General features: G+C 47.4%; 2 pseudogenes; both read left to right on the forward strand.

Annotated features, from left to right (window-relative positions):
* Positions 1-4518: 4518 nt before the first annotated feature.
* On the forward strand, positions 4519-6611 carry LOC133976644 (uncharacterized; annotated as a pseudogene).
* Positions 6612-12149: 5538 nt separating this feature from the next.
* Positions 12150-14611, forward strand: LOC133976655 (uncharacterized; annotated as a pseudogene).
* Positions 14612-17974: the final 3363 nt, after the last annotated feature.

Below are 17974 nucleotides of genomic sequence, written 5' to 3' on the forward strand. Positions count from 1 at the left end.
CAACAGTATAGCAAATATGGTCAGGCAGAAGGTGTAATGAGGCAAAAAACAGTCAGGACAACCAGTTCACAGATCAGATCACATTTTAATGAAGAAAATTAATCTCCAGGTTCGTGGCACAATAGTCAAAGGCCGATGAAGGCCACCTGCTGTGAAAGAAAATACTTTCCACTGAAAAGGACAGAGGTCCCCATGACAGAACATCCTTAATAAACCAACATAACCACTGGGTGAACACCAACCCTGAAGCCATGGTCCAGCATGGCAGGGACCAAAAATCTCACAGGCCTGCTTGCAGAACAGCAGAGGCTGGATGAAGCAACATTTAGCCTGTAGAACCATGCAAAGGTCCCAGAAGAGGCCCAACCAGCCGCTGCACAAATGTCCTCCAAGGGAGCCCCCTTGAAGAGCTCCCAAGAGGTAGCCATGCCTCTGGTGGAGTGGGCCACCACCCCCCTAGGTGGAGAGACCCCAGCACTATCATAGGCCAGAGCTATGGCCTGGACAATCAAGCGGGCCAAACGCTGTTTGGATAGAGCTTGGCCCACCTTAGCACCCCCATAACAGACAAAGAGCTGATCAGTCTGTCTAACGGGGTTTGTACGGGTGATGTACACCCTCAGGGACAGGACTGGACAGACCAAGTGTAACCAGGCCACCTCCACAGATGCCTGGGGTGGAGGATGGAAGGGCTCCAGGACCAAGGGCCTTAAAACAAAAGACAGAGGGAGCACCTTAGGTAAGAAGGCTGGATTTGGCAGGAGAGAGATGGCAGAGCCCTCTTCTCCCAACCTCAAACAAGATGGATACACAGACAGGGAGTGCAGTTCAGAGACCCGCTTTGCTGAGGCCAGGGCAAGAAGAAAAAACATCTTGAGGGAAAGAAGCTCCAGCCCCAAACTGGTCAAAGGCTCGAAACAGGCTCCGACATAGCCTGCAACACCACCTGCAAATCCCATGATGGGACCATGTGGGACCATGGTGGCCGGATACACCTAGCCCCTCTCAAAAAATGGCTAATAAGGGGCTGCGAGCCCATTGTCCTACCCTCAATATGGATGTGACGGTCAGATACGGCCGCCACATAGCCCCTTAAGGTGGATTCTGTAAATCCTTTCTCCAACGGTGACTGCAAAAATAAGAGAACCGCCTGTGTCCCACAAGAGACTGGGTCCCAGCCCTTCTCTGCACACCACTGGCAAAACCGTTTCCATCTGCCAGCATAAAGCACCCTGGTAGAGGGAGCTCTGGCTGCCTGCAGGGTAACCATAACAGCAGGACTCAAGCTGCTTAGCGGCTCCCATCTAGAGGCCAGACATGCAGCCTGTAAATCCCTGGATTCTGGTGCCAGAGATGTCCTTGAGCCTGTGACAGCATGTCCGGCCTGACTGGGAGGCACCATGGGGTTCCTGCCAGCAGCCTCTGCAAAGTTTCCATCCATGGTTGATGTGGCCAATCTGGGGCCACAAGCAGAACCCTGGCCTCCATCATCCCCACCCTGGCCAGAACGGCTGGTACTGAGGGGAAAGGGAGGAAATGCATACAACAGGCCCTAGGGCCACTGGCCCGCAAGAGAGTCCACCCCCAACGTTCCTGTTGGACCTGCTATGGAGTACCATAGTGGGCAATGGGTGGTCTACCGTGAGGCAAAGAGGTCCACCTGGGCCTCTCCGAAGCGAGACCAAATGGCTTCCACAATCTGCGGGTGAAGCCGCCACTCCCCTGGACAGGAGGTCTGCTGCCACGTTCACTTCCCCTGGCAAGTAGATGGCCTTCAGGGACACACCCTGAGCATGAGTCTAGAGGAGGAGCTTCTGTGCCAAGTCGTGCAGGGACCCGGACCGCAGTCGGCCCTTGTGGTTGACGTAAGCGACCACAGTTGAATTGTCGGTCCGAACCAACATATGCTTCCGCCGAATTGCAGGAAGGAAATATACTAAGGCTCGATATACTGCCTGCAGTTCAAGCAGGTTGATGTGAGCCCCTCTCCAAAAGGGACTCCACAGGCCACGGACGAGGTGGGTCTCCCATAGGGCCCCCCAGCCTGCTTCTGAGGCGTCAGTAGTTATGGGTCACCCTTTAGCACACCGGGCCCAGTGGAACTCCCTCCCTGAGGCCTAGGGCTGTGGTCCACCACGCAAGTGCTGGAAGGCAAATTGCAGACACTGGGATAACGTTCAGGCCATCCTCGTATGGGCACACCTTGTGCCTGGCAAGCCAATGCTGCAGCGGCCGCATGTAAAGCAACTCCAGGGTCACCACCTGGGATGCCGCTGCCATGAGGCCCAACAGCCTCCGGCCACGCTTCACTGAGATGGGCTTGCCCACAGTCAACTGTGACAAGCTGTCCATCAGCACCGCTGTCCTCTTCAAGGTGAGGACAGCTCTCATTAAGGTCGAATCCAGAACCAAACCTAGATACTCCAACCTCCTTGATTGAACAGGGCAACTCTTCTTCCTGTTCAAGGCCAGCCCCAGGTTCTTGAGGTGGTTCAACACCGTCAAGGTGTCGAGCCCGGCCTGGCGTTCCGACGGGGAGCAAACCAGCCAGGTAATTCAAAATATGAATGCCCTGGTGACGGAGAGGGGCCAGCGCTGCCTCCATGCACTTTGTGAAGGTGTGAGGAGACAAGGACAGGCCAAACGGGAGGACGGTGTACTCGTATGCGGTGAATTGAAAAAAGAAACGGAGGTACTTCCTGTGACCTCAGTGAATAGGAATGTGGAAGTACGCATCGCGCAGATCCACCGTAGTGAACCACTCTCCATGCCTTATAGCTGACAGAAGGCGTGACAGACGAAGCATACGAAAGGGCAGGCGTTTTAGGAAGCCGTTGAACCCCTTCAGGTTCAAGATAGGATAGAGGCCGCCGTCCTTTTTCGGAACCAAGAAGTAGGTTGAATAAAACCCTTGGTGCATCTCGCCACTGGGAACGGGTGTTATTGCCCCCTTCTTCAGAAGGGCCAAAACCTCTGTCACAAGGGACTGACAATCTGCCCTGTCGCTGAGGAGGATAGGAACAATGCCGGGAAATGGCGGTGGTCTGGTTCTAAACTGGAGTCTGTGTCCTGACTCTAGTGTATTTAGTAACCAAGGGCACCGAGTACACAGGCGCCAGAAAGCAATGTGCTGAGGAGTGAAGCGTGAAGCCGGAGGCTGACAACCGTCAGCTGGTGGCCAACCCCGGTCTGGTGGCCGACCCCGGTCTGGTGTCCCCACGATGAGAGTTTCCACTGTGGTCATAGCGAAATGAACGCTGGCGAGCCGGGCCGCCCTTGACTGGGAACCCCCAGGCGGCAGGCTGCGCCGCCCTGGAGGCTGTAGAGCTGACTTGAAAGGACCCACAACCCCAACGCAAGCGTGAGGCTGGCACATCACTCACAGAGCGCATCAGTTCCCTCTCCCTACGAGACTGTTCCAAGGCTGCCTCACAGGGTGGACCAAAGACCTCTCCTGTCACCACTGGAGCTGCCAGCACAGCAATGCAATCCTGGTCGGACAGATTGGATTGTGACAGCCAGACTTGGTGGCGTGCCTGCACCATGGAGTCCATTGATTGGCCAAGGGCTTGGGCATGCGCACTGGTGACCCGCAGCAACATGTCCGCCACACGGAGCATCTCAGCCATCTCATCACTTGGGGCTGCTGAAGCCAAATCTTGCAGCAGGCCCTCCAAATAAAGTAGCAACTAAGAATTGGTGCACGCCAGCCTGGCTGCCTGGTTATCAGTGGCCCTGCAGCGCCTGTTAGGGTGATTTGCATCCCTGCCAGCCCTTGCCATAGCTCCTGCCAACATAGCAAAGGTGGCCCCAACGTGGGGGGCCGTGGCCACCCCATGTGTTTCAGCCCCTGCAATATTAGCCGGTTGGGTCCTTGGAAGGGCTGCAGAACTAGGAGCCCCCCAAGATGACTGCAGCTCAGACATAAAATCAGGAAGGACAGGGAGCCTGACTGACCTGCATCGCTGTGAGCCCCTGCCAAACACTGAAGCAGCTGGAAGCGGAGATTGGCAGACCAGCTGTGCACGTGCTGCCGCCCTTGTAATCACAGCCCTATCAGAACGGTCCATCGGCTCAGGCTCTGAAGCCTGTGAAGAGCCATTCCCCAAATCTGAGAGCGACTGGACATCCTTCTCGGAATGGGGGTCGTGCAGATCCTCCAAACTGTCAGAGGCTGCGACAGAAAGCACATCTGTTTCTTTATCCCAGACATCAGGAGCTGGCCTACCCATGACAGGCAGCCTCCGAACGCTTCCTCTTCCGCGTGCGCAACTTAGCCTCGTGCAACCACTTTTAAAGAAACCAAACCTGGATCCCTCTGTTATCCCTCTGTTATCCCTCTGTTATCTCTCTTTTAGCCAATTTCTAAATTTCCTTTTTTAAGCAAAATTTTAGAAAAAGTGGTTTCAACCCAACTTTTAAGTTTTATGTCTCAAAATGACATCTTTGAGACATTTCTGTCAGGTTTTAGAGCATTACATAGCACAGAAACAGCCCTCCTCAAGGTAAATTCAATATCATGCCGCCTTGGTTACTGATCCGGTGAAAGCCTATGTGGTCGTCATCTATCGTCCACCAGGACAACTAGGCGACTTCTTCATGAGCTTGACACCCTGCTGTCATCAATTCCTGAGCATGAGTGTCCCATGCTCGTCCTCGGAGACATGAACATCCACTTGGACAGTGCCAGCTCGGTTGACTTCCTGTCTCTGGTTCACTCATTCGACCTAAGACAGTTTCCGACTCCACCGACTCACAAGGCTGGCAAAGAGCTTGATCTCATTCTTGCTCGGAGCTGCACCACGGACAACCTAAGGGTCACCCCTCTCCATCTCTCAGACCACTTCTTCATTCACTTCAATGTCCAGCTACCAGAACAACCCCCTACCTCCCCACCCATGGTTTCCATCCGCCGCAATCTCCGCAACCTGTCTCCCACCCACTTCTCCTCTGTGCTCTCCTCTTCTCTTCTGCCTCACGACACGTTCTCCTCCCTGCAGGTTAATGATGCCACTGATTCTCTCTGCTCTACCCTGAGCTCATGTCTGGATAGCCTGTGTCCACTATCCACCAGACCTGCTCGATCGACCCAGTCGCACCCTTGGCTGAGTGACACCCTCTGGACAACGCGCACTGACCTCAGAGCAGCCAAGAGGAAATGGCACAAATCCAAAACAACTGAAGATCTTGCAAGCTACCAGACACTGCTGTCCTCCTTCTCCTCGAGTATCACTGCTGCAAAGAAGGCCTTCTTCAACGATAGGATCAATGGTGCCACAGACACGCGTAAGTTATTCACCACCTTCAAAGCTCTGCTTTACCCTCCACCACCTCCTCCAGCTACTAACCTCACTGCTGATTGCTTCGCCTCCATTTTTACTGACAAAGTGGCAGCCATCAGCAGCCAATTCTCTAAACAACGACCTCACAACCTGTCTTCTCCAAACCTGGGCTCATCGTTCCATGGTTTTACCCCCCTCACTGAGAATGAGGTATCTAAACTAATAACATGTAGCCGTCCTACCACCTGTCCGCTAGATCCAATCCCATCTAACCTCCTTCAAGCTATTTCACCGACTGTCACCCCGGCAGTCACACATATGATTAATTCTTCCCTCACTTCTGGCTCCTTCCCCTCTGCTTTCAAAGTGGCTAGGGTCGCACCACTGCTCAAAAAACCCTCACTTGATCCCACCTAAGTAAAAAACTATCGACCCCTCCTCTTCGCCATATACACCACCTCGCTGGGCCTAATCATCCGCTCGCATGGTTTTTCATACCACTGCTTTGCGGCTGATACTCAACTCTATCTGTCTTTCCAGCCTGACGACACCACTGTCTCAACGCGGATCTCGGATTGTCTCGCTGACATATCCACTTGGATGAAGGACTATCATCTTCAACTAAACCTGGCGAAAACTGAAATGCTGGTATTTCCGGCCAAACAAGGTATTCATCACAACATCAATATTAAAATTGACTCTCTATCTCTTGTTCCTACCAAGGCTGCTAAGAATCTAGGTGTCATTATTGATGACCAACTGACATTCTCGGACCATGTTGCCGCCGTCTCCCGGTCGTGCCGCTTCGCCCTATTCAACATCCGAAAAGTCAGGCCGTACCTGACCCAATATGCCACTCAACTGCTGGTACAAACCTTGGTGATGGCCCGTCTCGACTACTGCAATGCTCTCTTAACAGGTTTGCCGGCCTGCGCGGTGAAGCCACTGCAGATGATATAGAATGCGGCGGTGCGACTGGTGTTCAACCAGCCAAAGAGGGCACACGTCACTCCGCTGCTTATCGAGCTCCACTTGTTACCTGTAGCTGCTCGCATCAAGTTCAAGTTTCTTATGCTTGCCTACAGAGTGATTGTTGGGAATGCTCCCACATAATATGTTACCCCCCGGATGCTGCGTTCAAATGAACATCGCCTGGCTCTGCCGGCCGTACAACTACGGCAATCCAAGTTATTCTCATTTGCAGTTCCAAGTTGGTGGAACGAGCTGCCGAAAACCACCAGAGCAGGGGCCTCCCTCTCTGTCTTTAAGAAGCACTTGAAAACCCAGCTCTTCAGAGAGTACCTCCTCTCTAAACTTACAATTACTTAGCACTCTTAACTTACAACTACTTAGCACTACTTAGCCGTATTTATTTATTGTCACACTAATGTCTGTGTTGCAATGTAACTTGAATGTTATTCTCCCTTGTAAGTCGCTTCGGATAAAAGCGTCTGCTAAATGACTAAATGTAAATGTAAATGTAACCAACAACATTCTTTTAACAATGGACAGGGGATAGAGCACAGTTTTAATTGATCATCTTAAAACTTGGGTGGGCATCAAGGACACTGCACTGATTGGTTTTATTCTTACCTTTTAGAAAGAACCTTTGCGGTCACTACCTGTAACTACACCTCCTCCACATCCCACATTAGCTGTGGTGTACCGCAAGGTTCCATTTTAGGTCCAATTTTATTTTCTATCTATATGCTCTCACTTGGCCAAATCATCCAACGACACAACGTTTCTTTCCATTGCTACGCAGATGACACACAGATATACCTTCCCCTGAGATCTGGTGACCCAAGAAGCCTAGCTGCTGCTGTAGACTGTCTCCATGATGTCAACTGTTGGATGGCACAACATTCCTTCAACTTAACAACTCCAAAACAGAAATAATACTGTTCAATCCCCCAAATACAAAAAATCCCATCAGTCTTGATCCCCTGTCTGCGAACATCAAGCCCACTGCCAGAAATCTTGGAGTCCTGTTTGACCCAGAATTATGTTTCATTCCTCATATCACAAAAACTGTCCAGGCTAGTCGAGTAGTTATCTAACTATATATATTTAGTACCAGTCAAAAGTTTGGACACACTTTTTTCTTTATTTTCATAGTTTTTTACATTAATATAAAAGAGGAAATAAATGTTTTAGCCCTTCATGCTGGTCAGTTCCTCACCAGTCCCAACCAGACAGAAACTAGTATGAGTGTGCTGGTGATGGACTGAGGCTCTGCTGAGGTCCAATGCTGCCTGTGTCCTGCTGATAAGCTGCAGTCCAACTAACCTCTGGCAGGTCTGTGTGCCTCAGCCAATCAGGACTCAGAGCTCTAATGAGACAGCAGTTTAGTCTAAAGTGTCCTCTGATAAAACCAGTGAAATCTTTACCACTATAATGAAGCCATACATTGTTACTGGGATAGAGTTGACATGGAGCCTTTTCTACAGTATCTATAATGATCCGTCATAGCTAGAAACAGGTGGGGGCGTGGTCCTCATGGTGGAGCAGCTGTGTCTTCTGTATCAAACATGCTTTATATTTGTGGACAGTGATATTTCTGCAGTATAGTAGATGAACTCTGGGTGTGCTCGCTGTCTGAGTGGAGTTCAGAGCTTCGTCCTTACTGTCTTTTTATTTAGCTCGTAGTAATCAGGATGAATTCTGGGAAATGAAGTTTGACTTTGTTTAGTTCAGTTTTCCTCTTCTCTTTCTTTCTCTCACTCATTTGTTCAACCAGTTGTAATATTTATTAGTGTGTTGGATGTGCTGACAGAGATAGTCTGATGACTTAGTCACTGCTGAAGATCATCATCATTTAGTTAAATGTTATTATTTATTAATGGGTGTGATGTTCTCCTCAGGTTGTGATGAAACACTAGAATAATATAACAATGTAAAAAATAAGAATCAGAGAAAACTAAATGTAAAAGACAGTTAAAACATAAATAGATGTAAAAAAAAAAGTGAAATATGAACAAGTGTAAGTATGATATGTGCAGGACAGAGCAAAGGATTTGTTTCTTGTTATAACATAAGTTGATATATTGCCATGACAACAGACTTCCATATGTCTGTCTTAACCTGATTATTCTGCATGTAAACATACTGATTAATATGTGTTTTTGTCTTCCAGAGAAAAAAGTAATCAAAGTGGACGAAGGAAGAGACGTCACTTTACCCTGTTCACTCAGCAGCAGACAGGACATTACCCCAGAGATGTTTAAGTGGAAGAAAGATGGTCGTCAGGTGTTCCTGTATGATGCCGGCGATCATTCTGATAACGTTAATACAGGTCAAGATCAGCAGTTCAGAGGACGAGTCGAACATTTTCCAGATAAACTGAAGTCAGGCGACGCCTCCATAACCATCAGAAATACGAATGTGGCTGACACTGGAGACTACACCTGTGAATTTCCATATCTTCAACCAAAACAAATGTTCCACATGAAGCTTGTTTTTGGTGAGTACTTTGATAAAACTCTTATTTAGTGATGTGACTGGTTTAAGAGTCCCAGATGGACTCAAGTCAAATAGTCAGAAACACATCTGGCAGGGCCTCGTCCCCACAGCGCTGCAACCATGTATGGAGTGATTCCCTCTTTATCAAACATGCTGGATATTTGTGACACACTGCAGATTGTGTCACTGCGTCTGAAACATTTCATCACTTTCCAAAACCTGTTAAATACGTCCAGCTTCATGCAGTGATTGTTCAGGTGTGTGGAGAATCAGTTTAATTGTTCCTGACTAGCTGTAGCTCACATTTCTGTTGTTCAGTGTTTCATACAAAATAAATATGAAGTACAAAAACACCCAGCAGGAATTTAAAGGAGTAAAATGAGGTGAAAATTAGCTTTGCATTCAATTTGAACACTTCTTTGGGGCACAGATCATTGATTGTTCTCTGCAGACTCATCACTGATGTACATGAAGTAAAACACATTTGAGTCCCTCTGTGGAAGTAGAGCTTTTCCTTCCTGATGGAGGTGCAAAGTTAGTCAATCATCAGTGTCTCTTTATGAAAACATGTGTTTGGTGCTCAGGAGCTGATTAAATAAACCTCTTAGGTATCAAATGTGATGCTGAATTTACATGTTTGTTAACAACCTGATCCTGAGGAAAGGAACAAGAACTTCACTCAGAGAGATTTAAAGCTTGAAAACATTAAAATAATTATTAATAAATTATAAACATTTTCATGATACATGTAAAATAAAGGTAATGACCAAGAATACACATTCACATCCCTCCTGAGTGGAATCATTTATCCACTAGTAACATTTACATGTTGGCTTTTTAATTAATAATTCAGTTTGAACCTCTTTACTCTCTTTATTATATTTGTGTTTATATGTTTACTGGAAATACTGTTTGCACTAATCTAAATATATCTACAAGCAGAGAAAAGAAGCAGAGAAAAGAACGCCTCAATATTACATTTAATTGTCCCTTTCAAAGATTATACCAAGGCTTTAATTTAAAGCAATATTAGAATAAGTGGAGTCTGGAGATAAATGATAAGCTGCAGTTGATGGAAGATTTCAGATCGGATGGTTACAGAGGTAACCGTGGTTCTATGAATGAAGGTCAACATGGGTCACTCTCTCCGAGGGTGAGCTGTTTCAGGAGACAATGTAGCAGATTAACACCTCCGCCCCGTGGGCGCAATAAGGGCCTATTAATACAGCTGTGCGATCAGCTGCTCACTCTCTTTTTCTCGACTGAGGCCCGAACTAGCCTTCTGAATGACAGTGCAAGCTGGCGTGTTGACCTTCATTCATAGAACCACGTTTACCTCTGTAACCACCCGTTCTATTTCATATCTGGTCAACACGCTACCATATGGGTCAACAGTATAGCAAATATGGTCAGGCAGAAGGTGTAATGAGGCAAAAAACAGTCAGGACAACCAGTTCACAGATCAGATCACATTTTAATGAAGAAAATTAATCTCCAGGTTCGTGGCACAATAGTCAAAGGCCGATGAAGGCCACCTGCTGTGAAAGAAAATACTTTCCACTGAAAAGGAAAGAGGTCCCCATGACAGAACATCCTTAATAAACCAATATAACTACTGGGTGAACACCAACCCTGAAGCCATGGTCCAGCATGGCAGGGACCACAAATCTCACAGGCCTGCTTGCAGAACAGCAGAGGCTATGGATGAAGCAACATTTAGCCTGTAGAACCATGCAAAGGTCCCAGAAGAGGCCCAACCGGCCGCTGCACAAATGTCCTCCAAGGGAGCCCCCTTGAAGAGCTCCCAAGAGGTAGCCATGCCTCTGGTGGAGTGGGCCACCACCCCCCTAGGTGGAGAGACCCCAGCACTATCATAGGCCAGAGCTATGGCCTGGACAATCAAGCGGGCCAAAGGCTGTTTGGATAGAGCTTGGCCCACCTTAGCACCCCCATAACAGACAAAGAGCTGATCAGTCTGTCTAACGGGGTTTGTACGGGTGATGTACACCCTCAGGGACAGGACTGGACAGACCAAGTGTAACCGGGCCACCTCCACAGATGCCTGGGGTGGAGGATGGAAGGGCTCCACCCTTCCATCCTCAACACCGTCAAGGTGTTCAACACCGTCAAGGTGTCGAGCCGGGCCTGGCGTTCCGACGGGGAGCAAACCAGCCAGGTAATTCAAAATATGAATGCCCTGGTGACGGAGAGGGGCCAGCGCTGCCTCCATGCACTTTGTGAAGGTGTGAGGAGACAAGGACAGGCCAAACGGGAGGACGGTGTACTCGTATGCGGTGAATTGAAAAAAGAAACGGAGGTACTTCCTGTGACCTCAGTGAATAGGAATGTGGAAGTACGCATCGCGCAGATCCACCGTAGTGAACCACTCTCCATGCCTTATAGCTGACAGAAGGCGTGACAGACGAAGCATACGAAAGGGCAGGCGTTTTAGGAAGCCGTTGAACCCCTTCAGGTTCAAGATAGGATAGAGGCCGCCGTCCTTTTTCGGAACCAAGAAGTAGGTTGAATAAAACCCTTGGTGCATCTCGCCACTGGGAACGGGTGTTATTGCCCCCTTCTTCAGAAGGGCCAAAACCTCTGTCACAAGGGACTGACAATCTGCCCTGTCGCTGAGGAGGATAGGAACAATGCCGGGAAATGGCGGTGGTCTGGTTCTAAACTGGAGTCTGTGTCCTGACTCCAGTATATTTAGTAACCAAGGGCACCGAGTACACTGGCGCCAGAAAGCAAGGTGCTGAGGAGTGAAGCGTGAAGCCGGAGGCTGACAACCGTCAGCTGGTGGCCAACCCCGGTCTGGTGGCTGACCCCGGTCTGGTGTCCCCACGATGAGAGTTTCCACTGTGGTCATAGCGAAATGAACGCTGGCGAGCCGGGCCGCCCTTGACTGGGAACCCCCAGGCGGCAGGCTGCGCCGCCCTGGAGGCTGTAGAGCTGACTTGAAAGGACCCACAACCCCCAATGCAAGCGTGAGGCTGGCACATCCCTCACAGAGCGCATCAGTTCCCTCTCCCTACGAGACTGTTCCAAGGCTGCCTCACAGGGTGGACCAAAGACCTCTCCTGGCACCACTGGAGCTGCCAGCACAGCAATGCAATCCTGGTCGGACAGGAAGCATGTGTTTCAGCCCCTGCAATATTAGCCGGTTGGGTCCTTGGAAGGGCTGCAGAACTAGGAGCCCCCCAAGATGACTGCAGCTCAGACATAAAATCAGGAAGGACAAGGAGCCTGACTGACCTGCATCGCTGTGAGCCCCTGCCAAACACTGAAGCAGCTGGAAGCGGAGATTGGCAGACCAGCTGTGCATGTGCTGCCGCCCTTGTAATCACAGCCCTATCAGAACGGTCCATTCCCCAAATCTGAGAGTGACTGGACATCCTTCTCGGAATGGGGGTCGTGCAGATCCTCCAAACTGTCAGAGGCTGCGACAGAAAGCACATCTGTTTCTTTATCCCAGACATCAGGAGCTGGCCTACCCATGACAGGCAGCCTCCGAACGCTTCCTCTTTCGCGTGTGCAACTTAGCCTCGTGCAACCACTTTTAAAGAAACCAAACCTGGATCCCTCTGTTATCCCTCTGTTATCTCTCTGTTAGCCAATTTCTAAATTTCCTTTTTTAAGCAAAATTTTAGAAAAAGTGGTTTCAACCCAACTTTTAAGTTTTATGTCTCAAAATGACATCTTTGAGACATTTCTGTCAGGTTTTAGAGCATTACATAGCACAGAAACAGCCCTCCTCAAGGTAAATTCAATATCATGCCGCCTTGGTGACTGATCCGGTGAAAGCCTATGTGGTCGTCATCTATCGTCCACCAGGACAACTAGGCGACTTCTTCATGAGCTTGACACCCTGCTGTCATCAATTCCTGAGCATGAGTGTCCCATGCTCGTCCTCGGAGACATGAACATCCACTTGGACAGTGCCAGCTCGGTTTACTTCCTGTCTCTGGTTCACTCATTCGACCTAAGACAGTTTCCGACTCCACCGACTCACAAGGCTGGCAAAGAGCTTGATCTCATTCTTGCTCGGAGCTGCACCACGGACAACCTAAGGGTCACCCCTCTCCATCTCTCAGACCACTTCTTCATTCACTTCAATGTCCAGCTACCAGAACAACCCCCTACCTCCCCACCCATGGTTTCCATCCGCCGCAATCTCCGCAACCTGTCTCCCACCCACTTCTCCTCTGTGCTCTCCTCTTCTCTTCTGCCTCACGACACGTTCTCCTCCCTGCAGGTTAATGATGCCACTGATTCTCTCTGCTCTACCCTGAGCTCATGTCTGGATAGCCTGTGTCCACTATCCACCAGACCTGCTCGATCGACCCAGTCGCACCCTTGGCTGAGTGACACCCTCTGGACAACGCGCACTGACCTCAGAGCAGCCAAAAGGAAATGGCACAAATCCAAAACAACTGAAGATCTTGCAAGCTACCAGACACTGCTGTCCTCCTTCTCCTCGAGTATCACTGCTGCAAAGAAGGCCTTCTTCAAACGATAGGATCAATGGTGCCACAGACACGCGTAAGTTATTCACCACCTTCAAAGCTCTGCTTTACCCTCCACCACCTCCTCCAGCTACTAACCTCACTGCTGATTGCTTCGCCTCCATTTTTACTGACAAAGTGGCAGCCATCAGCAGCCAATTCTCTAAACAACGACCTCACAACCTGTCTTCTCCAAACCTGAGCTCATCGTTCCATGGTTTTACCCCCCTCACTGAGAATGAGGTATCTAAACTAATAACATGTAGCCGTCTTACCACCTGTCCGCTAGATCCAATCCCATCTAACCTCCTTCAAGCTATTTCACCGACTGTCACCCCGGCAGTCACACATATGATTAATTCTTCCCTCATTTCTGGCTCCTTCCCCTCTGCTTTCAAAGTGGCTAGGGTCGCACCTCTGCTCAAAAAACCCTCACTTGATCCCACCTAAGTAAAAAACTATCGACCCCTCCTCTTTGCCATATACACCACCTCGCTGGGCCTAATCATCCGCTCGCATGGTTTTTCATACCACTGCTATGCGGCTGATACTCAACTCTATCTGTCTTTCCAGCCTGACGACCCCACTGTCTCAACGCGGATCTCAGATTGTCTCGCTGACATATCCACTTGGATGAAGGACTATCATCTTCAACTAAACCTGGCGAAAACTGAAATGCTGGTCTTCCCGGCCAAACAAGGTATTCATCACAACATCAATATTAAAATTGACTCTCTATCTCTTGTTCCTACCAAGGCTGCTAAGAATCTAGGTGTCATTATTGATGACCAACTGACATTCTCGGACCATGTTGCCGCCGTCTCCCGGTCGTGCCGCTTCGCCCTATTCAACATCCGAAAAGTCAGGCCGTACCTGACCCAATATGCCACTCAACTGCTGGTACAAACCTTGGTGATGGCCCGTCTCGACTACTGCAATGCTCTCTTAACAGGTTTGCCGGCCTGCACGGTGAAGCCACTGCAGATGATATAGAATGCGGCGGTGCGACTGGTGTTCAACCAGCCAAAGAGGGCACACGTCACTCCGCTGCTTATCGAGCTCCACTTGTTACCTGTAGCTGCTCGCATCAAGTTCAAGTTTCTTATGCTTGCCTACAGAGTGATTGTTGGGAATGCTCCCACATAATATGTTACCCCCTGAATGCTGCGTTCAAATGAACATCGCCTGGCTCTGCCGGCCGTACAACTACGGCAATCCAAGTTATTCTCATTTGCAGTTCCAAGTTGGTGGAACGAGCTGCCGAAAACCACCAGAGCAGGGGCCTCCCTCTCTGTCTTTAAGAAGCACTTGAAAACCCAGCTCTTCAGAGAGTACCTCCTCTCTAAACTTACAATTACTTAGCACTCTTAACTTACAACTACTTAGCACTACTTAGCCGTATTTATTTATTGTCACACTAATGTCTGTGTTGCAATGTAACTTGAATGTTATTCTCCCTTGTAAGTCGCTTCGGATAAAAGCGTCTGCTAAATGACTAAATGTAAATGTAACCAACAACATTCTTTTAACAATGGACAGGGGATAGAGCACAGTTTTCATTATTTTAGAATTAAGTGCAGCTTTCGACACAGTAGATCACACAATTTTAATTGATCATCTTAAAACTTGGGTGGGCATCAAGGACACTGCACTGATTGGTTTTATTCTTACCTTTTAGAAAGAACCTTTGCGGTCACTACAGGTAACTACACCTCCTCCACATCCCACATTAGCTGTGGTGTACCGCAAGGTTCTGTTTTAGGGCCAATTTTATTTTCTATCTATATGCTCTCACTTGGCCAAATCATCATACGACACAACGTTTCTTTCCATTGCTACGCAGACGACACACAGATATACCTTCCCCTGAGATCTGGTGACCCAAGAAGCCTAGCTGCTGCTGTAGACTGTCTCCATGATGTCAACTGTTGGATGGCACAACATTCCTTCAACTTAACAACTCCAAAACAGAAATAATACTGTTCAATCCCCCAAATACAAAAAATCCCATCAGTCTTGGTCCCCTGTCTGCGAACGTCAAGCCCACTGCCAGAAATCTTGGAGTCCTGTTTGACCCAGAATTATGTTTCATTCCTCATATCACAAAAACTGTCCAGTCTAGTTGAGTAGTTATCTAACTATAACTATTTAGTACCAGTCAAAAGTTTGGACACACCTACTTAATCAAGTTTTTTCTTTATTTTCACAGTTTTCTACATGAATATAAAAGAGGAAATAAATGTTTTAGCACTTCATGCTGGTCAGTTCCACACCAGTCCCAACCAGACAGAAACCAGTATGAGTGTGCTGGTGATGGACTGAGGCTCTGCTGAGGTCTAGTGCTGCCTGTGTCCTGCTGATAAGCTGCAGTCCAACTAACCTCTGGCAGGTCTGTGTGCCTCAGCCAATCAGGACTCAGAGCTCTAATGAGACAGCAGTTTAGTCCTCTGATAAAACCAGTGAAATCTTTACCACTATAATGAAGCCATACTATGTTACTGGGATAGAGTTCACAGGGAGCCTTTTCTACAGTATCTATAATGATCCGTCATAGCTAGAAACAGGTGGGGGCGTGGTCCTCATGGTGGAGCAGCTGTGTCTTCTGTATCAAACATGCTTTATATTTGTGGACAGTGATATTTCTGCAGTATAGTAGATGAACTCTGGGTGTGCTCGCTGTCTGAGTGGAGTTCAGAGCTTCGTCCTTACTGTCTTTTTATTTAGCTCGTAGTAATCAGGATGAATTCTGGGAAATGAAGTTTGACTTTGTTTAGTTCAGTTTTCCTCTTCCATCTGCAGCGCTCTCTCCTGCTTCTCTTTCTTTCTCTCACTCATTTGTTCAACCAGGTGTAATATTTATTAGTGTGTTGGATGTACTGACAGAGATAGTCTGATGACTTAGTCACTGCTGAAGATCATCATCATTTAGTTAAATGTTATTATTTATGAATCGGTGTGGTGTTCTCCTCAGGTTGTGATGAAACACTAGAATAATATAACAATGTAAAAAATAAGAATCAGAGAAAACTAAATGTAAAAAATAAAAACAGTTAAAACATAAATAGAAGTGAAATATGAACAAGTGTAAGTATGATATGTGCAGGACAGAGCAAAGGATTTGTTTCTTGTTATAACATAAGTTGATATGTTGCCATGACAACAAACTTCCATATGTCTGTCTTAACCTGATTATTCTGCATGTAAACATACTGATCAATATGTGTATTTGTTTTCCAGAGACAACAGTCATCACAGTGGACGAAGGAAGAGACGCCACTTTACCCTGTTCACTCAGCAGCAGACAGGACATTACCTCAGAGAAGTTTGAGTGGAAGAAAGATGGTCGTCAGGTGTTCCTGTATGATGCCGGCGATCATTCTGATAAAGTTAATACAGGTCAAGATCAGCAGTTCAGAGGACGAGTCTCACATTTTCCAGATAAACTGAAGTCAGGCAACGCCTCCATAACCATCAGAGATACGAATGTGGCTGACAGTGGAGACTACACCTGTGAATTTCCATATCTTCAACCAGAACAAATGTTCCACATGAATCTTGTTTTTGGTGAGTACTTTGATAAAACACTTATTTAGTGATGTGACTGGTTTAAGAGTCCCAGATGGACTCAAGTCAAATAGTCAGAAACACATCTGGCAGGGCCTCGTCCCCACAGCGCTGCAACCATGTATGGAGTGATTCCCTCTTTATCAAACATGCTTGATATTTGTGACACATTGCAGATTGTGTCACTGCGTCTGAGACATTTTGTCACTTTCCAAAACCTGTTAAATACGTCCAGCTTCATGCAGTGATTGTTCAGATGTGTGGAGGTAAGAAAGAGAAACTTCTCTCTCTAACTCCTGATTTTAACATCATGGATGTCTTGAAGGGGAGACGGTATGAATGTGTGCGCTGTTATCACCATTTAAAGGATGATGACGTCTCTCTATAACACCAGGCTTTACACTCAGTTCAGAGCAGATATTAACACTTTTACCTTTAGATGATACGTTGTAAGACCTATAGTAGTTCATTTCATGCATACTCCAGCCTTAATCCGTCTGGGACCGACACAAAGCAGTCGTGTGTGTGAAACCAGGATGTTTGTTAAAACTGAGACTGTGGTTTATTTTTTACTGTATTTGAACAGTTGTGATTGTACCAGTATTACCTTTCTGCCATGTTGATGTCATACAAACATACTAGTTGTTTTAACTTAAAATACAGAACAGCTGGAAACATCCCAGATGAGTCCTGATGTTGATGATGTCACAGATCTCTATATCTGCATGTATGTATGTTTGGCTCCACAGGTCTGAATATCATTTAAAAAACTGTAAATCTGTAATAAGGATGTGCATGAGCCCATTTTATCATGTTCAGTGAACCAGTGGATGGTCAGAGTGAATAAATGAATATTCACTGCATGCCCACATTCACAAGAGCTGAATAGATAATGCTTCAAAAAATAACTTTCAATATTCATAACAAACAAAAAGCTTTAACTGCACCAACTTATATTAATTTAAATGATAATCAGCCTTCATTTCTTTACAGAAACATTAATTAAAAGTAAAATTCTTCCAGGCTACAGACCTCTAATCCATGCAAATGATTATTAGGTTATTAGGTTTTAATGACTCATCCCTAATCTGTAACCTCACTGTATTGGACTGACTAGGATTATTCTTCTATAAGTAAATGTATGTGAGACTAATTATCACT

Source organism: Scomber scombrus, chromosome 3, assembly GCF_963691925.1.
Source record: "Scomber scombrus chromosome 3, fScoSco1.1, whole genome shotgun sequence".
Classification (NCBI taxonomy): Eukaryota; Metazoa; Chordata; class Actinopteri; order Scombriformes; family Scombridae; genus Scomber; species Scomber scombrus.